General features: G+C 37.8%; 1 protein-coding gene across 3 annotated transcripts in view; it reads right to left on the reverse strand.

Annotated features, from left to right (window-relative positions):
- MCM9 (minichromosome maintenance 9 homologous recombination repair factor) overlaps positions 1–1,659 on the reverse strand; it is a 90,983-nt gene extending 89,324 nt beyond the window's left edge. For all 3 annotated transcript variants that reach the window (XM_081293928.1, XM_081293927.1, XM_081293926.1), the window contains exon 1: positions 1,353–1,659. The gene's annotated coding sequence lies outside the window, so the exon portion shown is untranslated. The remainder of the gene's footprint in view (positions 1–1,352) is intronic.
- Between the last annotated feature and the right edge of the window lie 22,639 nt (positions 1,660–24,298).

The raw sequence follows: 24,298 nt of genomic DNA on the forward strand, positions 1-24,298 counted from the left end.
CAGAAGACAGGTCAAATGAAAACTGCCCCACCAGTGGTAAAAATGCAATACAAATAGGACCACAAAGGAGAAAGGAATTAAATTTAAATGGGGCAACAAGCCCACTTGTGGGAATTTTAGCTGCACTGGGGCAGTTACAAGTGAACTGTCCAAATATTTGTTCAAATTTATACATGGTTTGGAAACAGAGCAAATACCTTAGAAGAGGTGTACTTTAATCCAATTTACTTGATTCATCCAACATTTATTGTACTAGGCTGTACAAATACGAGGATTAAATAACAGTTACAAAGTTTACAGTTTAGCATCCTGAATACGTGTTACATATGCTATATAGGACAGCCAGTGTGAGATTAAGAGATGAACAAATTTACATTGAAGAGAATAAGTGAACGAAAATTATGAACACCACATTGATACGTGATTTTGTTTTAGTTAGGTAATAAAAAGTCAGCTGAATATAAATCAGAAAAGCCCTTGACAAGAACTAATCACACAGCGCTTCTACAAAGATGTGGTCTTTGCTTAAAAACAAACAAAACCACTGGGATCCCAAGGGTGGCTGCAAGAGAATCCTAAGATTCTCTTAGATGCATATTCAATTTAGAGCCACAAATTCGGCAATTTGAAAAACAGCTCCATAAAGTGAAGAGGGCAGCTGCAGAATTCAAGTTCAAATTAAAGTTGGATGAAATTTTGCCTAGTTAGACCATCAATTTATATCCTTTTATGGACCAAATTTCTGACAACAGCATACTCTTTCAATACCTGTGCAATGCTGACTACTCAAATATTTTATATGCAGTTCGTTCACTCTATTAACACGCCCACCTAGATACAGGATTAAGGCACAACTCTGGAGTCCCCTATTCCTTTTTTTTTCTTATTGAATATTTGGAGACAAAAGCATTTTGCTTTATTTAGTTCTCTTGACCAAAGTGAAGGGCCGTAAAGGAAAATGCAAAAGCATGGGGATCCTGGTCGCCCCGCCTCTCGCCGGCTGGAACCGCAACCCGAGTCTAGGACACGCCCCGCTCCCCGCGGGAGCGCGCCCTCGCCGCTCCTCCTCCCGGCCCGCTCGGTGGCGCGGCAGACGTGGAGCCGACCCGCTCCCAAAGGAACGCTTTACAAACTAAATTCCTAATCCACACGGTCTGGGCGCTCAGCCCCTGCCCTACGACACCTCCGCTGGTCTGACCCGTTCCGGGCTGTGCTCCCGGGCAGCTCCCTCGACGGACCGGTAGCGGAGCTAAACAGTTTCTTAACTAAAAAGACGTGAGCGAGACTTGAGACTAACTACTAGAAAATAAATAAATAAACCACCGTGAAACGAGGCAGCGGCTGTCACTTACCGGCTGACACGCAGTGTCAGAAGTCGCCGGGGACGCGCTCCTCCCAAAGGCGCGGGAGCTCCGGCCCAGCGGCGGGGTAGTCCTCGCAGCCCCCGGGGCACGAGGAACCCAGTGGGGGCGGGGCGTGCGCGTGGCCGCTCGGAGCGCTTCGGGACGCGGGGGCGCGCAGACTCCGCAGTGTTAGCTTCGCGCGGCTGCTCGGCCAGGCCTGCGCTCCTGAAGATCGCCCAGCCGCGCACAGCCTCAACTTTGCAGCCCCGGCAGCTCTTCCGGGTGGAGACGCAGGCGGGCGCGCGCCCCGAGTCGCGGTGGGCCGCGAGCGATGGGGCGGAGCGGGGCGGAGCCGCGCAGGTTGAGGAGGGGCCAGGAGGGTCGTGGGCGGGGTGAAGGGCGGAGCGCCGCTGGGATCTAGCGCCTTGCTCAAGGCCGGACTAGGGAAGGGGGCGCTGTGGGGCCACTCGGGAGAACCGAGGATTCCAAGGAATCTCCCCAACCCACGGTCGCAAATCTTCTCCCGTTTTCTGTAAAAGTTTAAAAATTCTAGATTTTTTTTTTTCTGGGGATTGAACCTAGGGGCAATTGGCCACTGAACTACATCCCAACTTTTTTTTTTTTTTTTGAGCCAGTGTCACTAAGTTGTCTAGGTTGGTCATGAATTTGTGATCTTCCTGTCCCCCTCCTCAGTTGTTTACAGGCGTGCACTACCGCACTTGGTACATTTTAGGTTTTGTATTTAGATTAAGGATCCAATTAGAGCTAATATTTTAGTAGATGTTGCAAGAGTAGATCTTAGGTCACCGTTTTGTGTCTGGCTCTGCATTGGCATTTGTTGAAAGATTTCTCCTTTTCCCACAGGATGTGGGGGGAAAAGGGAACTTCATACTGATGTAAAAACTCAGTTGTTAAAAATGAAGAGAAAGAAAGGAAGAGGAAGGAAGGAAGGAAGGAAGGAAGGAAGGAAGGAAGGAAGGAAGGAAGGAAGGAAGGAAGGATGAAGGAAGGTAAGTAAAGGCAGAGAAAGGAAAGGGAGGGAGAGAGCAGGGGGAGGGGAGAGGAGTGGAAGGGAGGGGAAAAGAAAAGAAAGCCCCGTCTTGATTCTTGTACATTCAGAATGAGTCTTGAAAGCAGATAGTATTGCCCTTCAATTTTATTCTTCTTTTTCAAAGTTGTCTTGGCTCTGGTAGAACCCTAGTGTTTTTGTGTGAACTTTAATGAGCTTGCCATTTTAGATTAGAGCTACATTGAATCTGTGGAACCATATGAGAATAATTTACATGGTAACATATTGAGTCATATGGTTTGAATGAAACAAGCCTTTCCATTTATTCACGTGTTATTTCTGCCCACGTGTTATTTCTGCCCATAATATTTTGATCTTTTATCAGTTTAATCCCCTGAACTAGGTGCGGTGATGCATGCCTGTAATCCCAGCATCTCTGGAGACTCAGGCAGGAGATTCCACGTTCAAGGCCAGGCTCAGCAATTTAGACTATAGCTTAGTGGTAAAGTGCCCCTGAATTCAATCCTCAGTACTGGAGGCGGAAATTATCCCTAAATCTAGGGGTTTGGGAGGAAAACTACACTTTTTTATGCTTTTCAAAGTGGCATTTAAATTTTTCAATTTCTGTTGGTCTTTGCTAATATAGAGAAATGCATTTTAAAAAAATTAGCGGTAGATGGGCACAATACCTTTATTTGTTTATTTTTATGTGGTTCTGGGGATTGAATCCAGTGCCTCATGCATGCTAGGCAAGCGCTCTACCACTGAGCCACAACCCTGGACCCTGCAACTGTTTTTTTGTAGTAGTTGTTGTTGTTCAGCATTGATGTTGTATCTGCATTTTGTAAAAACCACCTATGAATTCTAGTGGGAAGGCTATTCCGTGGGAAAAAAAAAATTGATTTTTTAGTATTAAGCCAACTTTGTTTTTTTGAAAAAATTCCAACTCATTCATGATGTATTATTATTATTATTATTTGTGTGTGTGTGTGGCACTGGTGATTGAACCCAGGGCTTTCTGCATGCAAGGCAAGCACTGTAACAACTGAGCTATATCCCCAGCCCTGTATTATCTTTTTATATGTTGTTTGCTAATGTTTTGTTTAGAACTTTTGCATATTATGTTTGGGGTATTCATGTAATTTTTTGTTTGCTGGTGTTTCAGGTTTGTAATGTGTTTGTCTTATTTTATTATCAGGTAATGCTAACTTCACAGAATGAGTCAAGAAGTTTTCCCTTCCTTTTGATTTTCTAGAAAAATTTAAAATTGAGGTTTCTTCCTTAATTGTTATAATTTACCTGCAAAGTAATATTAACTTGGTATTTCCATAGTGGGAAAATTTTAGCTACAAACTCAAATTCTTTGAAAGATAAGTGTCGTTCAAACTATCTATTCCTCTTTTTTTTTTTTTTTTTTTTTGTTCTTGTTCTAAAATACTCCATTTATTCTGGAAATATTCTCAGTATTAAAAAAATACACTAATTAAGCAATAATGATTTCACCTCAGACCACTTATTTGAAATAAATAACCTCAAAGAGTGAAAGTGTTGAAGACAGTTGACCCCACTCTTTTCATTAATAGCCAGGAAATGACCCAAACCAAAATCATTATAGACAATCCACATCAATTTTCAAGAAATGTTTGGACTAAAGGGTGACATGGCATTTACAAAATTCTAAGCGACATACCAGGTCAGGAGCATGGTATCAAAATATGTTGACAGAATCATAATTTTTCATGGAATTATGATGAATTCAGGATCATGGATAATTTTTATATTATTTTATGTGAAGATTTTTAATTTATTATTATTTTTAATTTGTCATAATATCCATTCACACAATAAAACAGTGTAATTCGATCAATTTCATTCCCCAATCCATCCTCTTTCCCTCCCATCCCTTCCCCTATTCCCCTTCATTCTACTTTTAAAGAAACACTTCTATGTTTCTGATGATTTTTTAAAATTTTAATATTTATTTTTTAGGTGTAGATGGACACAACACAATGTCTTTATTTCTATGAGGTGCTGAGGATTGAACCAGGGTCTCGCCGTGCTAGGGGAGCGCTCTACTGCTGAGCCACAATCCCAGCCCCCCCCCCTTTTTTTAATTTGTTCTAATTAGTTATACATGGTAGTGGAATGCATTTTGTCATGTTGTACACAAATGGAGTATAACTTCTCATTCCTCTGGCTGTACATGGTGCTGAGTCATACCAGTAGAGTAATCATACATGTATATAGGTAATAATGACTGTCTCATTCTACCGTCTTTCCCATTCCCACTGCCCCACCCCTCCTCTCATTCCTGTTTACCTCTACATAATCCAAAATTCCTTTATTCTCCCTCCCCCACCCACCCGCTATGGATCAGCATTGTTTATCAGAGAAAACATTTGGCCTTGGGTTGTTTGGATTTGGCTTATTTCACTTAGTATGACATTCTCTAGTTCTATCCATTTATGTGAAAATGCCATAATTTCATTCTTCTTTATGGCCGAGTAATATTCCATTCTGTATATGTACCACATTTTCAAGCAGCAGGAAAAGATAATTCATTGAAGTTCAATATCAGACAGTCAGAGACTCTTAGATGTTGGGAGCCACTCAGGACAGTAGCTATATACACACCTTTTAAGTCCCGGGTACTGAACAGGTATTGCACCCATTGCAATGCAACTGGACTTTACCTCCACTCAGATGAAAGGTACAGCTCCAAGAGTGGGCATCACTTAATGGGGTTGAATTACACCCATGTGTTTGTTGTAACCCTACCCTTTGCCCTTTTTTGGATAGAATGTTCCATGGATTAGCTCCTCCCATTTAATAAAACCCAGGTTTGAGGAGTGCTCCTCCTCCTTTCTTGCCTGCCTTATCCTCCTTTGGGGAGTTGTGGCTGAGGAGCAGTCACTGAACCCAAAGAAAAAGGTATTTCTCTTTGTGTGATTATTTCGTATCAGTTCTAATTCACTTGGAGTGACCCTGATTGATTTAGTTGCGTGAAGCCGCACTTAGAGACCCATAAATTCAGTATATTGAAAAAAGAATAAGAAAGAGTGTATTGGATTGAAGCCAGTAGCAGCAGTGACAGCAGGACCAGTTAACTGCAGAAGTGAGGGATAATAACACACAGAAATAATGGACCAATTGGGCATGGAGCAACTGTCGGACAGAAAAGCAGGCTGAGCTTAGCTGAACCAGAGGTTGTACGATGAGCTGGTATTTGAAAAGTATTGAGTTTCTCAACTGGTAAATGGAGAGCTGAAGCAGGAGCCATCAAGAGGCCACTCTGCAGTTTGTTCCTGTGGGAGCCTGTGAAGTCATAGCAAATATTGCCGTGCTATACAGGCAAGCACCTACTGTGTGGCTTAGGGTGTACCTAGCAGAGCACAGAGGTACAGGCGCAGAGAGGATTGTACCCAGCAGGATTCAAGTCAGAGATATGCTGGTGAGAGCAACTTGCTTTTCCTTTGAGTCTGATGGCTCACATAACCAGTTGAAGAGGATGAGGAAACTGAACAGGTGGGCATGCTTTCACTCTGGAATTCTGTACACTGAATCTGGAAGGCCACATTTTTGGGTAATAGAGTGTGTAAATCTGTGGAGTGTTGGCTCCTCTTCCCTTCTAGTAGAATTCTCAGGAGATCCCTTGAGATGCAGATGGGCCTCTACCTGGCCCAACAGGTGTGTTCATCTAATCTCTCCAGAGCAGGTACCAACCAACAAAGTTCCAAAGGCTTGATTAAAGCCAAACCTCAACTGCCAGAAGTTTCCATGTAGAACTCTGTAGCAGTCCTACCCTGGGAGCACTTTGATTTAGTCTGTCCAGACAGAACTCCAAATGATAGTACTTCCCATTCTGTTCTTCCTTATAATTAGTGAGAAGGGAAACTGAGAACTATTTCAGCCAGCTGTGACTCCAGGTCACTCTAGCTGGCAAGTTGGTGAGCAACACAAACAGAGCCAAAGTTTAACAACTTCCAGTCTTTGCTGGAGGTTCATAGCCCAAGGGGTACATAGCACCAGAAGAAATGGAAAGAAGGGTAGTCTGGCATAGTGAGTGAACACCCATTTTTGTTGACAGTTTTCATAACCTGAGCACAGAAAATTCATTTTTCATTAAACCCCACCACTACCACCAACACCCAGGGTTCATGCTGTGCTGATTGGTTTTGTGGATGCATATTTGTTTCTTTTTTCTTCTTTATGTTTATTATTTTTCTTTGTTTTCTGAGGGTTAGGGGTTTTATTTTTCTTGTTTGTATCTTATATAAAGGGCGTTTGTGCTTTCATGTCATGTTAGGAGGGGAGAAGTTTTAGGAGTAGGGCTAAAGATAGGTTCAGGGAATGAACATGTATAAGCATATATTTAAATAAAAAAAATGAAAATATCTGTGCAATTATGTAGAAAAACCTTTATAAATGTGTATATGCTCACAAAGGAGGGTTTTCAGTCTATCTCTGTTCTGATGTTTTGATTTAAAACTGGGCCATAGACTCATAGCTGAAAATATGTTAATATATATGATATTATAGGTGAGTATATAAATGTATTTGGCAAAGTATCAATGAATATTCATAAAAATATAAATGATTATATGTGTAAGGGCATTTGGTTTTTCTTTAGTGTTAGGTAAGAAAATATTTTAGGTAAGGGTGGTCTAGGGTTAGGGTTAGGAAGTGAACATGGATAACTACATATTTGAATTAAAAAATGGAAATTTACCTGTGAATATATAAGAAAACCTATTAAATGTACATGTTCTCAGAAATGGAGATTTTTTTTCAATCCATCTCCATGCTGACATTTTTGTTTAAAACTGGGGTATGAATTTATAAGTTAAAATATATTAATATATGATATTATAAGTGAGCATATAATGTATATGGCAAAATATCTGTGACTATTCATATAAATGTAAATGATCTAATGTGTAAGAGCATTTGCATTTGATTTAGTGATAAGTGTGGGAGTACATTCATGGATAGGGCTAGGCTTACAATTTGGAAACAAACATTTATAGCTATGTATATGAATAAAAAATGAAATAATACATAAAATTATGTCAGAAAACTTATACAAATTTATATGTTTTCATATATAGATAGTTTTTGGCTACCTCTGTGTTGACATTCTGGTTTAAAACTGGGGCATGCGTTCATAGGTGATATTAATATATATGATATTGTTACTATATAAATGAACAAGGCAAAATGTTTATGGATATTCATATAAATGTGAATGATTATATGCATAAGGGCACTGTCATTTTTATGTAGGGTTAGTGGCAGGATAGCTTTAGGGCTAGGGCTAGGGTTAGGTTTAATGAACAAACGTGTCACTATAAAGAAAAAAATGAAAATATACATGAAATTATGTAGAAAAAGCTATATGAACATCTATCTTTTCAGCAAAGGACAGGATTCAGTCTATCTCTGTGATGACATTTTGGTTTAAACTGAAGCATAGATTCATATGTGAAAATATATTTACATAAATGATATTAAAGGGAGATCCAAGATGGCGAGCTAGAGGGAGGCAGCATTCTTTGTCGCTCCATGACTCAGGATTCAAGCAGAGGGAATACCTTTTCTTTGCCAGGTAGCCTAGTAGCTGTTGCTACCCATCAGTCCCCTGCTGTTTACCCCTGAATCATCTTCCGTGGATCGCCTGCCATCTGGTAGCATATCACCCACTTTTTTAATGCAGATGGCTTGCTGACTGCCACCTATCGTCCATCATTTGCCCATTTGCCTGCCTCTTGCCTGCTCATCACTGGTCTTTTGAAAAACCAGCCTCTATCTCAGAGCAAAGTTTGTCCAAGGAAGCAGGGCGTGACCCTTATGCTTGGAAAGACCCACAGAACACTCCTAGGCACACGCCCACCCTGCTGAGTTGTTTATCTACAAATAACAGGAGAGATCTGCTATGCCAGGTGTCTCTGACTCATTCAGGCTAGGTGAGGACTCATAGCAACCCCCTAGCAGCCACCAATCTACATGAGACAGGAAAAATACCTGGGATGCCAGATGACCCTTCCAGTAGTTTATGGTGGTTGATAATGTGTTGGGAAACCATGTAGTTCAGCACGAACACCCCTCTTGGCTTAAACCAATCAGTTCAAAGGAATCCCCCTCTTGTACTAACCAATCACCCCTACCCAACTTGTTCTGCCAGTGACTGTGCTAATCATGTTTTAGAGTTGTTTTATGATTTTCCTGCAGTGTATGATGATTTGCTAAGAGATGCTATGATGTATGTGAAGTCCCTGCCTTCCCCAAAGAGTGTATAAAACTGCTGCAAACCCTGGGCTCGGGGCCTCTCAGTGTCACCTGTTGCTGTGTGCACCCGGAGGACTGAGCTAGCTCGCAATAAACACCTCTTTGCTGCTTACATCGATCTTGGTCTCTGGTGGTCTTTTGGGGGTCCCAAATTCGAGCATAACACTTTCATCTACCCATTGCCCACTGGCCAATGTCCACCCATCCATCACCTGCCTTCAGCCTTCAGACCACCCACAGATCACCCGCAGATCGCCAGCAGATCACCCACTTCCCACTGCCCACTACCTGCTGCTGCCTGGCAGTCCATCATCACAGTACCAGCAGATTTGGTTACACATGGCAGCTTCCATCTTGGGACACCCACCAGGACCCGTGGGGTTTGTCATCACCATTGTTGCTATCTCGGGCATGGCTGCCTCAGTTTGGGAACACCATCTAGGGGCTGGATATATATTGTCAGGGTACCTGCAGGTCTGGTTTCACCTGAGGTCTTTGCTGGGTGTGCTAATGGCCGTCATCTGGTGGCCTCTTTGCAGGGTCACTCCCCTGTGTGAGCACATCCCTGGTTGTCTCTCTGCAAGTTAAAAAGGCATTGAGATCTTGGGACTGCAGCAAGGCAGAGCCTGGGAAGCTAAAGCCCAGGTTCCTCAGATAGCAGTTGGGTCTTTGTGAGTCAGTCTGGGTCTGGCAACCTGTGGAATGCCAGAGACTGGGAGCAGTTCCTCAGGGGGAGCATAGGTTGGAGAAACTAGAGAAAACTGGCTCTCTCCAGCTCAGTGAGTCCTGAACTATGCAGGGGACAAAAGGGGCCAGCTACAACAGGTGGGAAGACCAGAAGAGGGCATGAGAGTGTCTGCACAAAACTTGCCCACCCAACTGGTCCCATGCCCACCTATTGGAGCTAACATCAAACTTAAGATAACCCCACCTATCAGTGGAGAAGGGAAGCAGAGAAAAATTTTGAAAGCCAACAGAAGTAATTGTTCAATTTTCAATTGAGACTTTAAAAATCACATACAAAAACATATTTAAAAAATAATGCACCATGATCAAGTGGGGTTCATCCCAGGGATGCAAGTTTGGTTCAACATATGGAAATCAATAAATGTAATACATCACATAAATAGACTTAAAGACAAGAATAATATGATTATCTCAATAGATGCTGAAAAGTATTTGATAAAACATAGCACCTCTTCATATTCAAAACATTAGAAAAACTAGGGAGAGAGGAACATACCTCAACATTGTAAAATCTATCTGTGCTAAGTCCAAGGCCAACATCATTCTAAATGGAGAAAAATTGAAAGTATTCCCTCTAAAAACTGGAACAAAACAGGGATGCCCTCTTTCACCACATCTATTCAACATAGTCCTTGAAAGACTAGCTAGAGCAAAATTAAAAGAATGAAAGAAATTAAAGAAATACAAATAGGAAAAGAAGAACTCAAACTATCACTATTTGCTGATACATGATTTTATATTTACAAGATTCAAATTCCACCAGAAAACTTCTAGAACTAATAAATGAATTCATCAAAGTAGCAGGAGATAAAATCAATGTCCATAAATCAAATGCATTTCTATACATAAGTGATGAATCCACCGCAACAGAAATTAGGAAAACTATCCCATTCACAATAGCCTCAAAATAAATAAATAAATAAATAAATAAAATACTTGGGAATCAATCTAACAAAAGAGGTGGTAGATACTTACAATGAAAACTACAGAACACTAAAGAAAAAAATTGAAGAAGATCTTAGGAGATGGAAAGATCTCCCATGCTCTTGGATAGGCAGAATTAATATTGTCAAATGGCCATATTACCAAAAGCTCTATATAGATTTAATACAATTCCTATTTAAATACCAATGACATTTTTCATAGAATTAGAAAAAGCAGTTATGAAATTCATTGGGAAAAATAAGAGATGAAGAATAGCCAAAGCAATCGTTAGCATGAAAAGTGAAGCAGGAGGCATCACAATACCAGACCTTAAATCATACTACACAGTAACAAAAATGGCATGGTATTGGCATGAAAACAGACATGCAGACCAACAGAACAGAATAGAAGACACAGAGACAAACCCACATAAATACAGTAATCTCATAATAGACAAAGGTGCCATAAACATACACTTGAGAAAAGATAGCCTCTTAAATGGTGCTGGGAAAACTGGAAATTCATATGTAACAAAATGAAATTAAACCCTTATCTCTCACCCCGCACAAAACTCAACTCAAAGTGTATCAAAGACCTAGGCATTAGATCAGAGACCCTGTGCCTAATAGAAGAAAATGTAGGCCCAAAACTTCACCATGTTGGCTTAGGAACTGACTTCCTGAACAAGACTCCTAAAATGCAAGAAGTAAAATCAAGAATCAATAAATGGAATGGACTCAAAGTAAAATATTTCTTCTCAGAAAATGAAACAATGAAATCAGTAATGTGAGGAGAGCCTACAGACAGAGCATTAATCTCCAGGATATATAAAGAACTCACAACACTTAACACCAAATAAAACAAATAACCCAATCAATAAATGAGCTAAGGAACTGAACAGATACTTCACAGAAGAAGAAATACAACTGATCAATAAACATGAAAAAATGTTAATCATCTCTAGCAATTAGAGAAATGCAGATCAAAACTACTCTTAAGATTTCATCTCACTCCAGTCAGATAGCAATTATCAAGAATACAAGCAATAATACATGTTGGTGAGGATGTAGGGAAAAAGGTATACTCATACATTGCTGGTGGGATTGTAAATTGGTGCAACCACTATGGAAAGCAGTATGGATATATCTCAGAAACTATGAATGGCACCACCATTTGACGCAGCTATCCCACTCATTGGGTTATACCCAAGGACTTAAAATCAGCACACTATAGTGAGGTAGCCACATCAACGTTTATAGTAGCTTAATTAACAATAGCTAAACTATGGAACCAACCTAGATGTCCTCCAATGAATAAAGAAAATGTGGTACATATACAGAATGGAATATTAGCCATAAAGAAGAATGAAATTATGGCATTTGCAAGTAAATGGGTGGAACTAGAGAATGTCATGCTAAGTGAAATAAGCCAATCCCCCCAAACTAAAGGCCAAATGTTTTCTTTGATAAGCAGATGTTGATCCATAGTGGATCAGATGGAGGCAGGAAGGGTAGGGAATAATAAAGGAACTTTTGTTTGTGCAGAGGGGAGTGAATGCAGGAAAGCGACAGTGGGGGTAGGAAGGACTGTAGAATGAGACAGACATTATTAATCTAATATGATTAATCTAGTATGATTACACTACTGGTTTGACTCAACACCATGCACAGCCAGAGGAATATGAAGTTGTGCTGCATTTGTGTACAACGTGTCATAATGAATTTTTTAATTTATATTTTGCCATCAAGAATAGCAAAACTGGGGCTGGGGTTGTGGCTTAGTGGTAAAGTGCTTGCCTGGCATGTGTGAGTCACTGGGTTTGAGTCTCAACACCATATATAAATAAAATAAAGGTCCATCAGCAACTGAAATATGTGTGTGTGTGTGTGTGTGTGTGTGTGTGTGTGTGTATTTAAAAGAACAGCAAAACTGAATTACAAAAAAACGAGACTGAGATGATTTGAAATATAATTCAAGGAACAGAATTAAAATTTTAATGACTACTAGAAAAACTAGGTACTAGCATTAGGTATTATTTTATGTTTTAAAAAATAACTGGAGACATTGAGACTATGTACATATTATGGCTGATTGTGCATACTCTTCAGTACTCTTTATTAAGAGGGGAAAATACTATAAATCTACAGAAAAATAAAAAACAAATAATATTATAGTTGAAAATATAAATGAAACTGTCAAAATATCTATGAATATTCATGTAAATGTACATGACTTTAGGTGTAAGGGCTTTTGTGGTTTGATGTAGTGTTAGGGGAGGAAGAAGATGTAGGAATTGGGCCATGGTTAACGTTGGGTTTCAAGCTTGGGTAACTATATATTTGAGTATAAAAATGAAAATGTACTTGAAATTATGGAGAAAATCTATATGAATGTCCACGTTGTCACAAAGTAATAGGTTTCACTGTATGTCTGTGCTGACATTTTGGTTTAAAACTGAGCCATGGATTCATAGGTGAAAATGAAGCAAGAATGAAAGACAGGTAATTGTAGACAGGTAATTGGGTCAGATAGAGGAGATAAAAAATGGTTTGGGTCTGGAAAGTTGGAGACTGCCTCTGAGTGAGTGAAATGCTAACCCTTTCAGAGTCTTTCACCCATCACCAAGGTTACCTGCCTATTTGTTCCTCACAACAGGTTAATTAATGCTGTTAATTAATGTCTCCTGGGCTGCCGCTCCTTTCCTGCCTGGGATCACTTCACCTTTATTTAGCCCTTCCAGCCCGTTGACTTCTCACTTTTTTTTCTTTTTCTTTCTTTCTTTTTCTTTATTTCTTTTCATAATGGAATGCATCACATTCAGTATTATCCATTCACAACACAATTTTTCATAACTATAAAGTTATATAAAGTATGTTCATACCAAATTATGCCATTATACATGAGCTCTCTTATTGATTTTTTTTGCATTACAATTCTTAATACACCTTTATACCAGAGTTTATCATATCTCTGTTTGTATATAAGGTATGTTGACACCAAATTCACATCGTCTTCTCCTTTTGGCCATTCTACCGGCATCTCCCAGACCTAGTACACAGGATGGGGAAAGGAAGGGGAGAGATAAGCAGGGAAGAGGGAAGGAGAACAAAGAAAATGTAAGAGGTTTAAAAGGGGGGAGGATCCTCCCACTTCTTGGGATACGAGGATACCAGCTGTGGCCCCCTTCTTCCTCCACGGAGAAGTCTGTGTTACTATGATTTAAAGAAAACTTGTTTTTTTACGCTTACCTCAGGGCTTCTCTGGTACAAACTTCAATGTTTGGGGAGGCAGAACTTGTCTCTGGTAACTGGCAGTAACAAAAATATATAAATATATATGATATTGTAGGTGAGTATATGAATGTATATGGAAAAATATCTATGAATATTCATATAAATGTTCATGATTATCAGTGTAAGGTCTTTGGCATTTTAATGTAGAGTTAGGAGTGGGCCTAAGTTTAGGGGTAGGGGTAGGGTACAAACATGTAAATACTTATTTGAATAAGAAAAATACATGTAGTTATGTAAGAAAACCGATATAAATGAATATGTTCTACTCAAAGGAGAGGTTTTTTTGGAGGGAGGTACTGGGGATTGAACTTGGGGTTGCTTGACCACTGAGTCATATTCCCAGCCCTATTTTGTATTTTATTTAGAGACAGGGTCTCACTGAGATGCTAAGCACCTTCCTATTGCTGAGGCTGGCTTTGAACATGCAATCCTCTTGCCTCAGACTCCAGAGCCGCTGGGATTACAGGTGTACGCCACCACACCAGGCAACAGAGAGGTTTTGGACTAGCTTCATTCTGACACTTTGGTTGAAAACTTGGCATGGAATCCTAATTGAAAATATATTAATATAAATGATATTATAGATGAGTATATAAATATACATGATAAACCATTTATGAATATTTACATGATTGTGAATGATTATATTTGTAAGGGCATTTGGTTTTGATGTACTGTTGTATGCTGGAGTAGCTTTAGGGGTACGGCTAGAGTTAGGGTCAAGGAATAAACATGTATAACTACATATTTGAATAAATAAATGACAATATACATGAAATAGTGTAGAAAAACTTATATAAATGTCTGTGTTCTCAAAAATAGATATTTTGGTGGAAAACTAGGCCATGGATTCATAGGTGAAAATATAGGATGTTATAGCTGAATATATAAATGTACATGGCAAATATCTATGAATATTCATATAAATATCAATGATTATACCTGTAAGGATTTTGCATTCTAATGTACTATTGTGGGAGTAGGTTTAGGGGGTCTTGGGTTAGGGCTTGGGAACAAACATGTACATCTATATATTTTAATAAAAAATGAAAATATATGTGAAATTATGTATGAAAATATATATAAACATATATGTTTTCACAAATGGATAGGTTTCAGTCTACCTCAGTGCTGACATTTTGGTTTAAAACTGGGCTATGGATTCATAGGTGATAATATATAAATATATATTAAATTACAGGGGAATATACAATTGTACCTTTAAAAATATCTATGATTATTCATTTTAATGTACACAATTTTATGTGTAAGGGCTTTTTCATTTTGGTGGAGTTTTAGGAGAGAGAGTAGGTTTGGGGATAAAGCTAAGGTTAGGAATATGGAACAAACAAGTATAACTATGTATTTGAATTAAAAATAAAAATGTACGTGAAATTATGTAGGAATATATGTATGTGATACTATAGGTAAATACATAAATGAACCTGGCGCGCTCTCTCTCTCTCTCTCTCTCTCTCTCTCTCTCTCTCTATATATATATATATATATATATATATATATATATATATATATACATACACACACACATATATATATATATACACCTACATAATATATATACATATATATGTGTGTGTGTGTGTGACACACACACAAACAGATTTCGGTCCTGCTCTAAGGTAACATAGTGATTTAATAGTGGGCCATAGATTCTTGCATTGAAATATATTAATATATATGTTATAGGTGAGTATATGAATGAACCTGGTAAAATATCCATGAATATTCATATAAATGTAAATGATTATCTGTGCAAGGGCTTGTGGTTTTTGATGTAGTGTTATGTTGAGAGCCACAGCCTAAGGGGCCCCAGCAAACTTCCAGCTGCCAGCAAACTTCCAGCTGCCAGCTGATGATTGGCTCACAGCGGCCCCAGCAACTTCTAGCTGATTGGCTCCTCTGCGGTGATGCTCATTGGGCTGTTTCCCCACCCTTTCAGACTACGGAGCTGCTCATTGGGGGACTTTTTTTGGCTCCGCCCACGTGACCCAGCCAATCAGCCTCAAGAGCAAGAGGAGGGGAGGAGATGGAGAGGCTTGCAATGGAGATTTCACCTGTAAAAAGTTATAAGGCCTTTACTATTATGTTATGTGTTGTACGTATTATATTATGTGTGCACACTTGTGTTTTATGTTGTATGTTTGTATGTACATATATCCATATATCATATATGATGAGCGCTCATGAAAAAATGGATCCAAATAATGATTGTTTTTATTCACGTGATTTAAATGGTTTAATTTAAATTGGGTAAACAGCTGATGAGGATTGTTTTAAAATGTGAACAAAAAGGAGGTTAACAGATCTGTTTCTTTACTTTCACCTTTCCTTTTCATTATATTTAATAATTCTGTTCAAGATAATGTAAATTGTTAAGAAAATTGTTCTCTTTTAGTGCCTTCTGGAATGTTACATAATTTTTTCTTTAGCCATTATTGCCAGAATTCCTATCTTCATCCCAGTGCTGGTGAAGACAAAGATAAAACCAATCTACAGCTTCTGCAATTGCCATCACTGAACTGCTTGCAGAACTTTCCTGGACTATGTATCACTTGTATGCATTGTGAACTCACTTGTATGCATTGTGAACTATCTGTTGGTGCAGCGACTTGTGGTAGTGTTGGGATATTTTTGCTGATGGTGTCATTGGTGGTACAATTTTTCCAAAAGGAGCCATCAATTGGCTTGGTGTATCTTCCTCCCTTCTGCTTGTCATGGTCGTTCAGCTAAAATTTGGGGGCCAACAGAGGTGAGGCAAAGAACCTCACCCCCCCGCTGGTACAAAGACCTATCCACAGGTGTGGCTGTATGCTGAACTGGTAGTCAATAACGGGTAAGATCCAATTGCAATGGTACCAACGTAAGACAGGAGGCTGACGCCTTGAGGTCAGCAGATCCGATTACGGGTAAGGGCCATACGTACTATTGGACAACCTAAGGCAGGCACAGTCCCTAAGCCACATGCTTGTTGTTTAAACAGAGAGGGGGAGATGTTGAGAGCCACAGCCAAAGGGGCCCCAGCAAACTTCCAGCTGCCAGGAAACTTCCAGCTGCCAGCTGATGATTGGCTCACAGCGGGCCCCAGCAACTTCTAGCTGATTGGCTCCTCTGCGGTGATGCTCATTGGGCTGTTTCCCCACCCTTTCAGACTACGGAGCTGCTCATTGGGGGACTTTTTTTGGCTCCGCCCACACGACCCAGCCAATCGGCCTCAAGAGCAGGAGGAGTGGGGGAGGTGGAGAGGCTTGTGGGAAGCCGGAGGTGGCAGTTGGGCTCTGAGGGTTTTTCCTGAGGAGCTGTGTGGTGCGGTTTGTGGTTCTAAAAATAAAGTTCGTTTCTTTTGACAAGTGGCTCCTGAATTTTGCCTAGCCAGACTGCGGCAGTGTTAGGTATGGGAGTAGATTTAGGGGTAGAGTTAAGGTTAGGGTTAGGGAACAAATATTTATAATTATATATTTAAATTAAAAAAAATATATATATATATATTTGAAATTATGTAGAAAAACCTCTGCAAATATATATGTTCTCACAAATGGTAGATTTTGGTCTAGCTCTGTTGTGAAATGTTTGTTTTAAACTGGGCCTTGTATGCTTCCTTGAAAATAAATTTGTATATATTATAGGTGAGTATATAAATGAACCTAGTAACCTATATATGAATATTCACATAAATGTACAAGATTACATGTAAAAGTGCTTTTGTTTTGATGTAGTGTTAGGGGTGGGAATAGGTTTAGGTGTAGTCCTAGGATTAGGGTGAGGGAACAAACATGTTTAACTATATAATTGAATAAAAAATGAAAATATATGTGAAAGCATGTAGGAAAACCTATATAAATGTATATGCTTTCAAAATGAATAGGTTTTGGTCTAGCTCTGTGCTGACATTTTTGTTGAAAACTGAACCACAGATTCACAGGTGAAAATATATTAATATATATGATATTATAGATGAGTATATATATGTACTTAGCAAAATATCTATGAATATTCTTTAATTGTACATTATTTACATGTAAGGGCTTTTGTGTTTTGATGAAGTGTTAGGCATGGGAGTAGGTTTAGGGGTAGGGCTATGGTTAGGGTTAGGTAATGTACATGTGTAACTACATATTTAATAAAAAGATGAAAATATACATGAAATAATGTAGGAAAACTTAAACAAATGTACATGTTTCCACAAATGGATAGGTTTTGGTCTAAATCCATGATGACATTTTGGTTGAAACCTGGGCCATGGATTCACAGGTGAAAATACAGAAAATATATTAATACATATGATACTGTGGGTGAGTATATAAACGAAATTGGCAAAATATATATGAATATTCACATAAATGTACATGATTATACATGTAAGGGCTTTTGTATTTTCATGTTTTATTAGGTGTTGGAGTAGGTTTGTGGGTAAGGCTAGGGTTAGGGTAAAAATATGTGTATGCATATATTTAAATAAAAAATGAAAATAGACATGAAATTATGTAGGAAAACCTATACAATTATATGTTTTCATGAACAAATGAGTCAGTCTAGCTCTGTGCAGATAATTTGGTTTAAACTAGGTCATAGATTCATATGTGAAAATATAGTATTATACATGATATTAATGGTGAGTATATAAATGTACCTAGCAAAATATCCATTAATATAAACAAAAATATACATGATTATATGGGTAAGGGCTTTTGTGTTTTGATGTACTATAGTGATGGAAGTAAATTTAGTTGTAGGGCCCAATGTTGTTTAAAATTGTGCCTTGGATTCATACATGAAAATATATTAATATATATGATATTATTTCTCAGTATATAAATGTACCTGCCCAATACAAATATTTATATAAATGTACATGATTATACATGGGCTTTTGTTTTTTGATGTAGTGTTAGGAATGGGAGTAGGGTGAGGGGTAAGGCAATCGTTAAGGTTAGGGAATGAACATGTGTAACTATGTATTTGAATAAAAAATGAAAATATATGTGAAATTATGTAGGAAAACTTATACAAATATATATATTTCACAAATGGATAGGTTTTGTTTTAGCTTTATGCTGATATATTGTATTAAAACTGGGCTATTGATTAATACATGAAAATATATTATTGTATGATATTATAGGTGATTTTACAAATGTACCTGTAAAAATATCTATGAATATTCATGTAAATGTATATGATTCTATGTGTAAGGGCTTTTGTGTTTTGATGTAGTGTTAGGGGTATGAGTAGGTTTAGGTCACATTTTCTTTTCTCTTAATGAAGAAAATGTATTTTAATGTATCTTAATGTATTTTACCATCTTTTAGAACTATTTGGTTTATATAATTTCTGCCCCCACCATTCATATTGTTGTGGTTGTTAGTAACATGGATGGCACTATTGCCACCTGTGATTTACATCAATGTCAGAACAAGTTCATAGCTATTTATTGATGTTGCTGTAGGCATCTGCTGATCTTGTCATTCCTTTTTGTGGTAATTAGTATTGTAGGTGCCATATTAGGCACCTGGTATTTATTTTAATGGTATATATTGTTTACTGCTTTTTTGCTTTTGTTTCCCGTTTCAGTGAGGTGTACTACCAGTTCACAGGACAGAGACTCTGCTGCTGAACTACACCCAAAACCCAGCCAAAAGAAACTGCATCTGGGTCCACACACTAACTATATTCAAACTTCAATAATACCTTAATACAAATAACAGGGGAGACAAAAACCCCTAAGGAGAGGTCCTTAGGTCCTCCTCATGAACATCCACTTCTACAGCAAAAACAGAATGAACCACAAAGACTATGGGCACCACAACTATGAGGGGTCTCAATGTATATTGTTTCCATATCCCTTTGGAATGTAGTATTATTAACTGAGGAAGAACAGGTGTACCTCATACATCTTGCTGGATACAAAACTTGTTGAAAAAAGAATCCTATTCTTTTTTAAAATACAGTTTTGGTTGTATATGAACACAATACTTTTCTTTATTTTTATGTGGTGCTGATGATTGAACCCATTGCTTCACATGTGCTAGGCAAGCACTCTACCACTGTGCTACAATCTCAGCCCATGAATCCCATTCTTGTGAGACCCACAGGGAAAGTGGGATCCTCAAACTCTGACACAGCACATGCTGTATTGAAATATACTCATAATCACCAAAGAGCTAGCAGGAAAACTATACTATACAACCCACTTGGAAATGAATTGAAAAATTCATAAATACCTGGTATCCCAGAGTGCTTTGCCAAGAGAAGTGTGTGTCCTAAAAACATACACATAACCATAGAAGAGAAGTTTATCTCAACAGATGCACAAAACTCAGCACAGGAATACAAGAAATAGGAAAAATAAGGCAACTTGATACCTCCTAAAGTTCTTAATTTAGGACAACTGACTTCAAAGACATCTAAGTGGATGAAATATCAATAAAGAATTCAAAAGGATGAATACAAAATGATCAAGGAATTCCCAGAGACCACAGAAAAACAAATGAATGAATTAAGGAAGTTAATATAGGATATCAAGAAATCCAATAAGAACAAGCCACTGAAAAAGAACCAAAGAGAAATCTTGGAAAAGAAAGACACTACATGTGGGGTCTCTGATGCCCTTATGGCTGTGGCATGCCTGGTGCCTGGGAATGTTTCTGTACAAAGGTGCAGGTTGCCTAGCTGCTGTGGTAATGCTTTCCATGAGGAGATTCTGCTAGAGTCCTGTCAGCCTTGACCTTGCTCAGGCACATAGCTTCTGGGAATAGAGGAACTTTCTTTTTTCTTTTTAAAATTATTTTTTAGCTGTAGTTTGACAAAATACCTCTATTTTATTTATCTATTTCTATGTGGTGCGCAGGATCGAATCCAGCGTCCCACATGTGCTAGGCGAGTGCTCCACCACTGAACCACAACCCTAACCTCAGAGGAACTTTCTTGCTAGACAATCACAATGTTTCACCAGCTCCTGAACCTGCCCTCATAACACTAACTTTAAAAAATGGACTCTCTTGAGAGCTACACAAAGCTCCTAACATTGCACATTGCAACTGAAGAATGCAACTATGAAAAAGTCATAATGTTGTTAGCCTTGTAACTTTCCTGAATAAAGAATAATGCATAATGCTTGTACAGTCTTTAACCTGATGAGACATATATAAATGAAGATTGCTGATGTAACTCTTTAGACCTGCTTCTTTATCAGAGAGCAGCACTCCACCTGACCCCAGCTTTATCTTCAAAAACATCTAAATGTGAGTCTTTATTTTTCTTATCTTCTTGCACCCCTCATAGAAACCTGCTAGTTGGGCTGTGCTTTCACGACAACAATAAATCAAAATAAAATGTTCAGTTGAAAGTCACTCTTAATAGAGTACACCATGTAGGAGAATCTCAGAGCTGGAAGACAAACTGGCCAGCCTTGAACATTCAGATAGTATGAAAAGAAAGAAAGAAAAACAGAGAAAATAATCATGACCAGAATATACAAGTACTCTCGCACAAAATTAAGAAACCAAATTTAAGAATCACTGAGATCAAAGAGTGTTTATGAACTCTAGGCTAATGGCATGGATAACTTCTTCAGGGAAATAAAAGAAAATTTTGCAAATCCTGGGAATGAGATGGATATCCAGATATAGGAGGTATGCAGAACCCAACATAGACAAGATGAACTAAGAATCTCCACAACACATTATACTTAAAATACCTAATATTTAGAACAAGGACAGAATTCTAAAAGTCTCAAGAGAAAAATATCAGGTCACATGTAGAAGTAAGCCAATCAGAATTACTTCTGATTTCTCAGCACACTCTCTAAAATCCAGGAGGGCTTGGAACACATCATTAACACATCATTAATGAACATTGTTATGGCAAAGCTATCCTCCAGAATTGCTAATGAAATAAAAACATTCAAAGATAAGCAAAAAATAAAAGAATTCAGGACTACTAAGCCAGGACTATAGAAAATATAAAAAAATACTACATACAGAAGGAAGAATCAAAAACAAATTCCAAGTATCACAAATGAACAAATCTCATTTGAAGAGTAAGTAACCAAAGGCCAAACATTTATTTATAATAAACATTATAAATAAGTCAAAATGACAGAAATTTATAAACATGTCTCTAAAATGATACTGAATAGCCAGGCACAGTGAAGCATGCCTGTAATCCCAGCTAGAGGAAGGAGATTCTGAGTTCAAAGTGAGCCCAGCAATTTAGTGAGGCCCTAAGCAACTTAGCAAGACCCTGTTTCAAAATAAAATATAAAAGGGCTGGGGTTGTGACTCAGTGTTTGAGTGTCCCAGGGTTCAATCCCCAGTATAAACAAACAAACAAATAAATAACACTGAATTAAAGACATAGGCAGGAATAATGGATTAATAAACAAAACCCAACTATATAGAGGCAGATAGCCACAGGCTGAAAGTGAAATGATAGAGACTTATTATAATATGCAAATGGAGCCCCCAAACAAGCAGGATTAGCTACTGTCACATTTGACAAAGCAGACTTCAAACTAAAACTAATCTGATAAAGAAATCAGGAGAATGATTACATTCATAATAGCATCAAAACAAAACAAAACAAAAAAATACCTAGGAATACATGTATTCAAGGTGGTGAAGGACTTCTGCAATAAAAACTATGGAACACTGAAGAAAGAAACTGAAGAAGATACTAGAATATGGAAAGAACTCCCATGTCCATGGATATGAGAATATTGTTAATATGGCCATGTTACCAAAAGTAATACACAGATAAAAGAAACTTTGCAACTTCTCGAAGAAAATAGGGTGAACATGCCAACATATAGGGAAAAGCAACAACTTCCTCAGTGAGATTCCTAAAGCTCAGAGGAAATAATACCAGGACTTATAAAAATGGATGATGCCAAATTACAAAAGCTTCTGCACAGCAAAGGAAACAATTCAGAATGTGAATAGAGAACCTACAGAAAGGGAAAAAATCTGCTAACTACTAACATCCACAATATATATAAAAAAATATTTACCACCCAGCAGGGTATGCCTGCAGTTCACCTAAGTGAGCCTGTAATCACAGCAACTTGGAAGGCTTAGATAGGAAGATTGCAAGTTTAAGGCCAACCTCAGCAATTTAGTGAGATGTTGTCTCAAAAATAGAAAGGGGTAGGAATGTAGCTCAGTGGTAAGGTGCACCTGAGTTCAATCCCCAGTACTGAAAAATATATAATTAAGTAACCCACCCACCCACCCCCCCCCCGCCAACAAAACAAAAACAAGTTGCTACACACAAAAAATCCCCAATTAATAAATGGGCCACTTAACTAAACAGTCACTTCTCAAAAGAAGAAATAAAAATGACCTAACAAGTATATAAAAACATGTTCAACATCTTTAGCAATTAGGGAAATGCAAATCAAATTAGGGAAATGCAAATCAAATTAGGAAAATGCAAATCACACTTAGAATGCCAACCACTGAGAATGCTAACAATAAAAAATTGCTGGAGAGGATATGGGGAGAAAGGAGCAGTTTTACCCTACTGGTGGAATTTTAAGTTAGGACAACCATTATAGAAATCAATATGGAGGTTCCTCAAAAGACTTGGAATGGAACCACCATATAACCCATCTATATAACTCCTTGGTATCCTAAAGAATTAAAGTCATCATATTATAATGATACATGCCCAACCACGTTTACAGCAAGGTGTCCTTCATGAATGAACGGATAAAGAAAATGTGGTACATATACACAATGGAGTTTTGTTCAGCTATAAAGAAGAAATTATGTCATTTGTGGGAAAATAGATGGAACTTGAGAACATTATGTTAAGTGAAATAAGCCAATCTCAGAAAGTTAAGGGTTGTATGTTTTCTCTCATATGTGGAGAGGAAAAAGGAAAAGAAAATGTAGGTGGGAGAATCTCACAAAAATTATAGGGAGACTAGTAAAGTAGAGGAAAGGAATGGGGGTGGGGGAAGATGAAGGGAAAGGGGAAATTCTGGGCAACAATATGAATCAGATCATATGGTTATATTGTGTACATGTATAACTATGTAACAATGAACCCTCATATTATGTATAATTATAATAAAAATATGTAAAATATTTAAAATCTAAAATATAAATAAATACAATAAGCATAAACTCATTTTTCTTTCTTTTTTTTTAGTTAAAGGGAAAGAAAACCCCAATTTAAATTAAGTATTTTGTAGAAACATTTTTCCAGGAAAATAACAGAGATAGCTATCAACTGTGCAAACTCATAGGCAATGGTTTATTCCTTCAGGATTTTATGAGGTTTAAATGAGATAATCCTTACACTGCTCCTTAGCACAGGCTATTATGTAACCATTTTAAAAAAGTTGGTATTTAACATTATTATAATCACCCATTGGTCATGTATTATTTGTATTCATCAAGTTCACCCAAATTCTTCAAAAATATGCATTACTAAAATAATGTTTTATTTTACATTCTTCAAAGTCCAGAATTTACACAAATGCTTCAATTCTAGCCTTGTAAATTTGAACAATTTAGTTAAAATTATACATAATAATAAATTATCACATTTTGTTATAATTAATATAGTCAAATAACTTGATTTCATAATCATTAATGCAATATACTTTTGTTGTTAAGTCTCACTTGGAATTTAAAAAGTTATTTAAAAATGGAAGCAAATTTAATAGAAAAAAA

The sequence above is a fragment of the Spermophilus citellus genome, assembly GCF_964194105.1.
Source record: "Spermophilus citellus genome assembly, chromosome: 5".
Classification (NCBI taxonomy): Eukaryota; Metazoa; Chordata; class Mammalia; order Rodentia; family Sciuridae; genus Spermophilus; species Spermophilus citellus.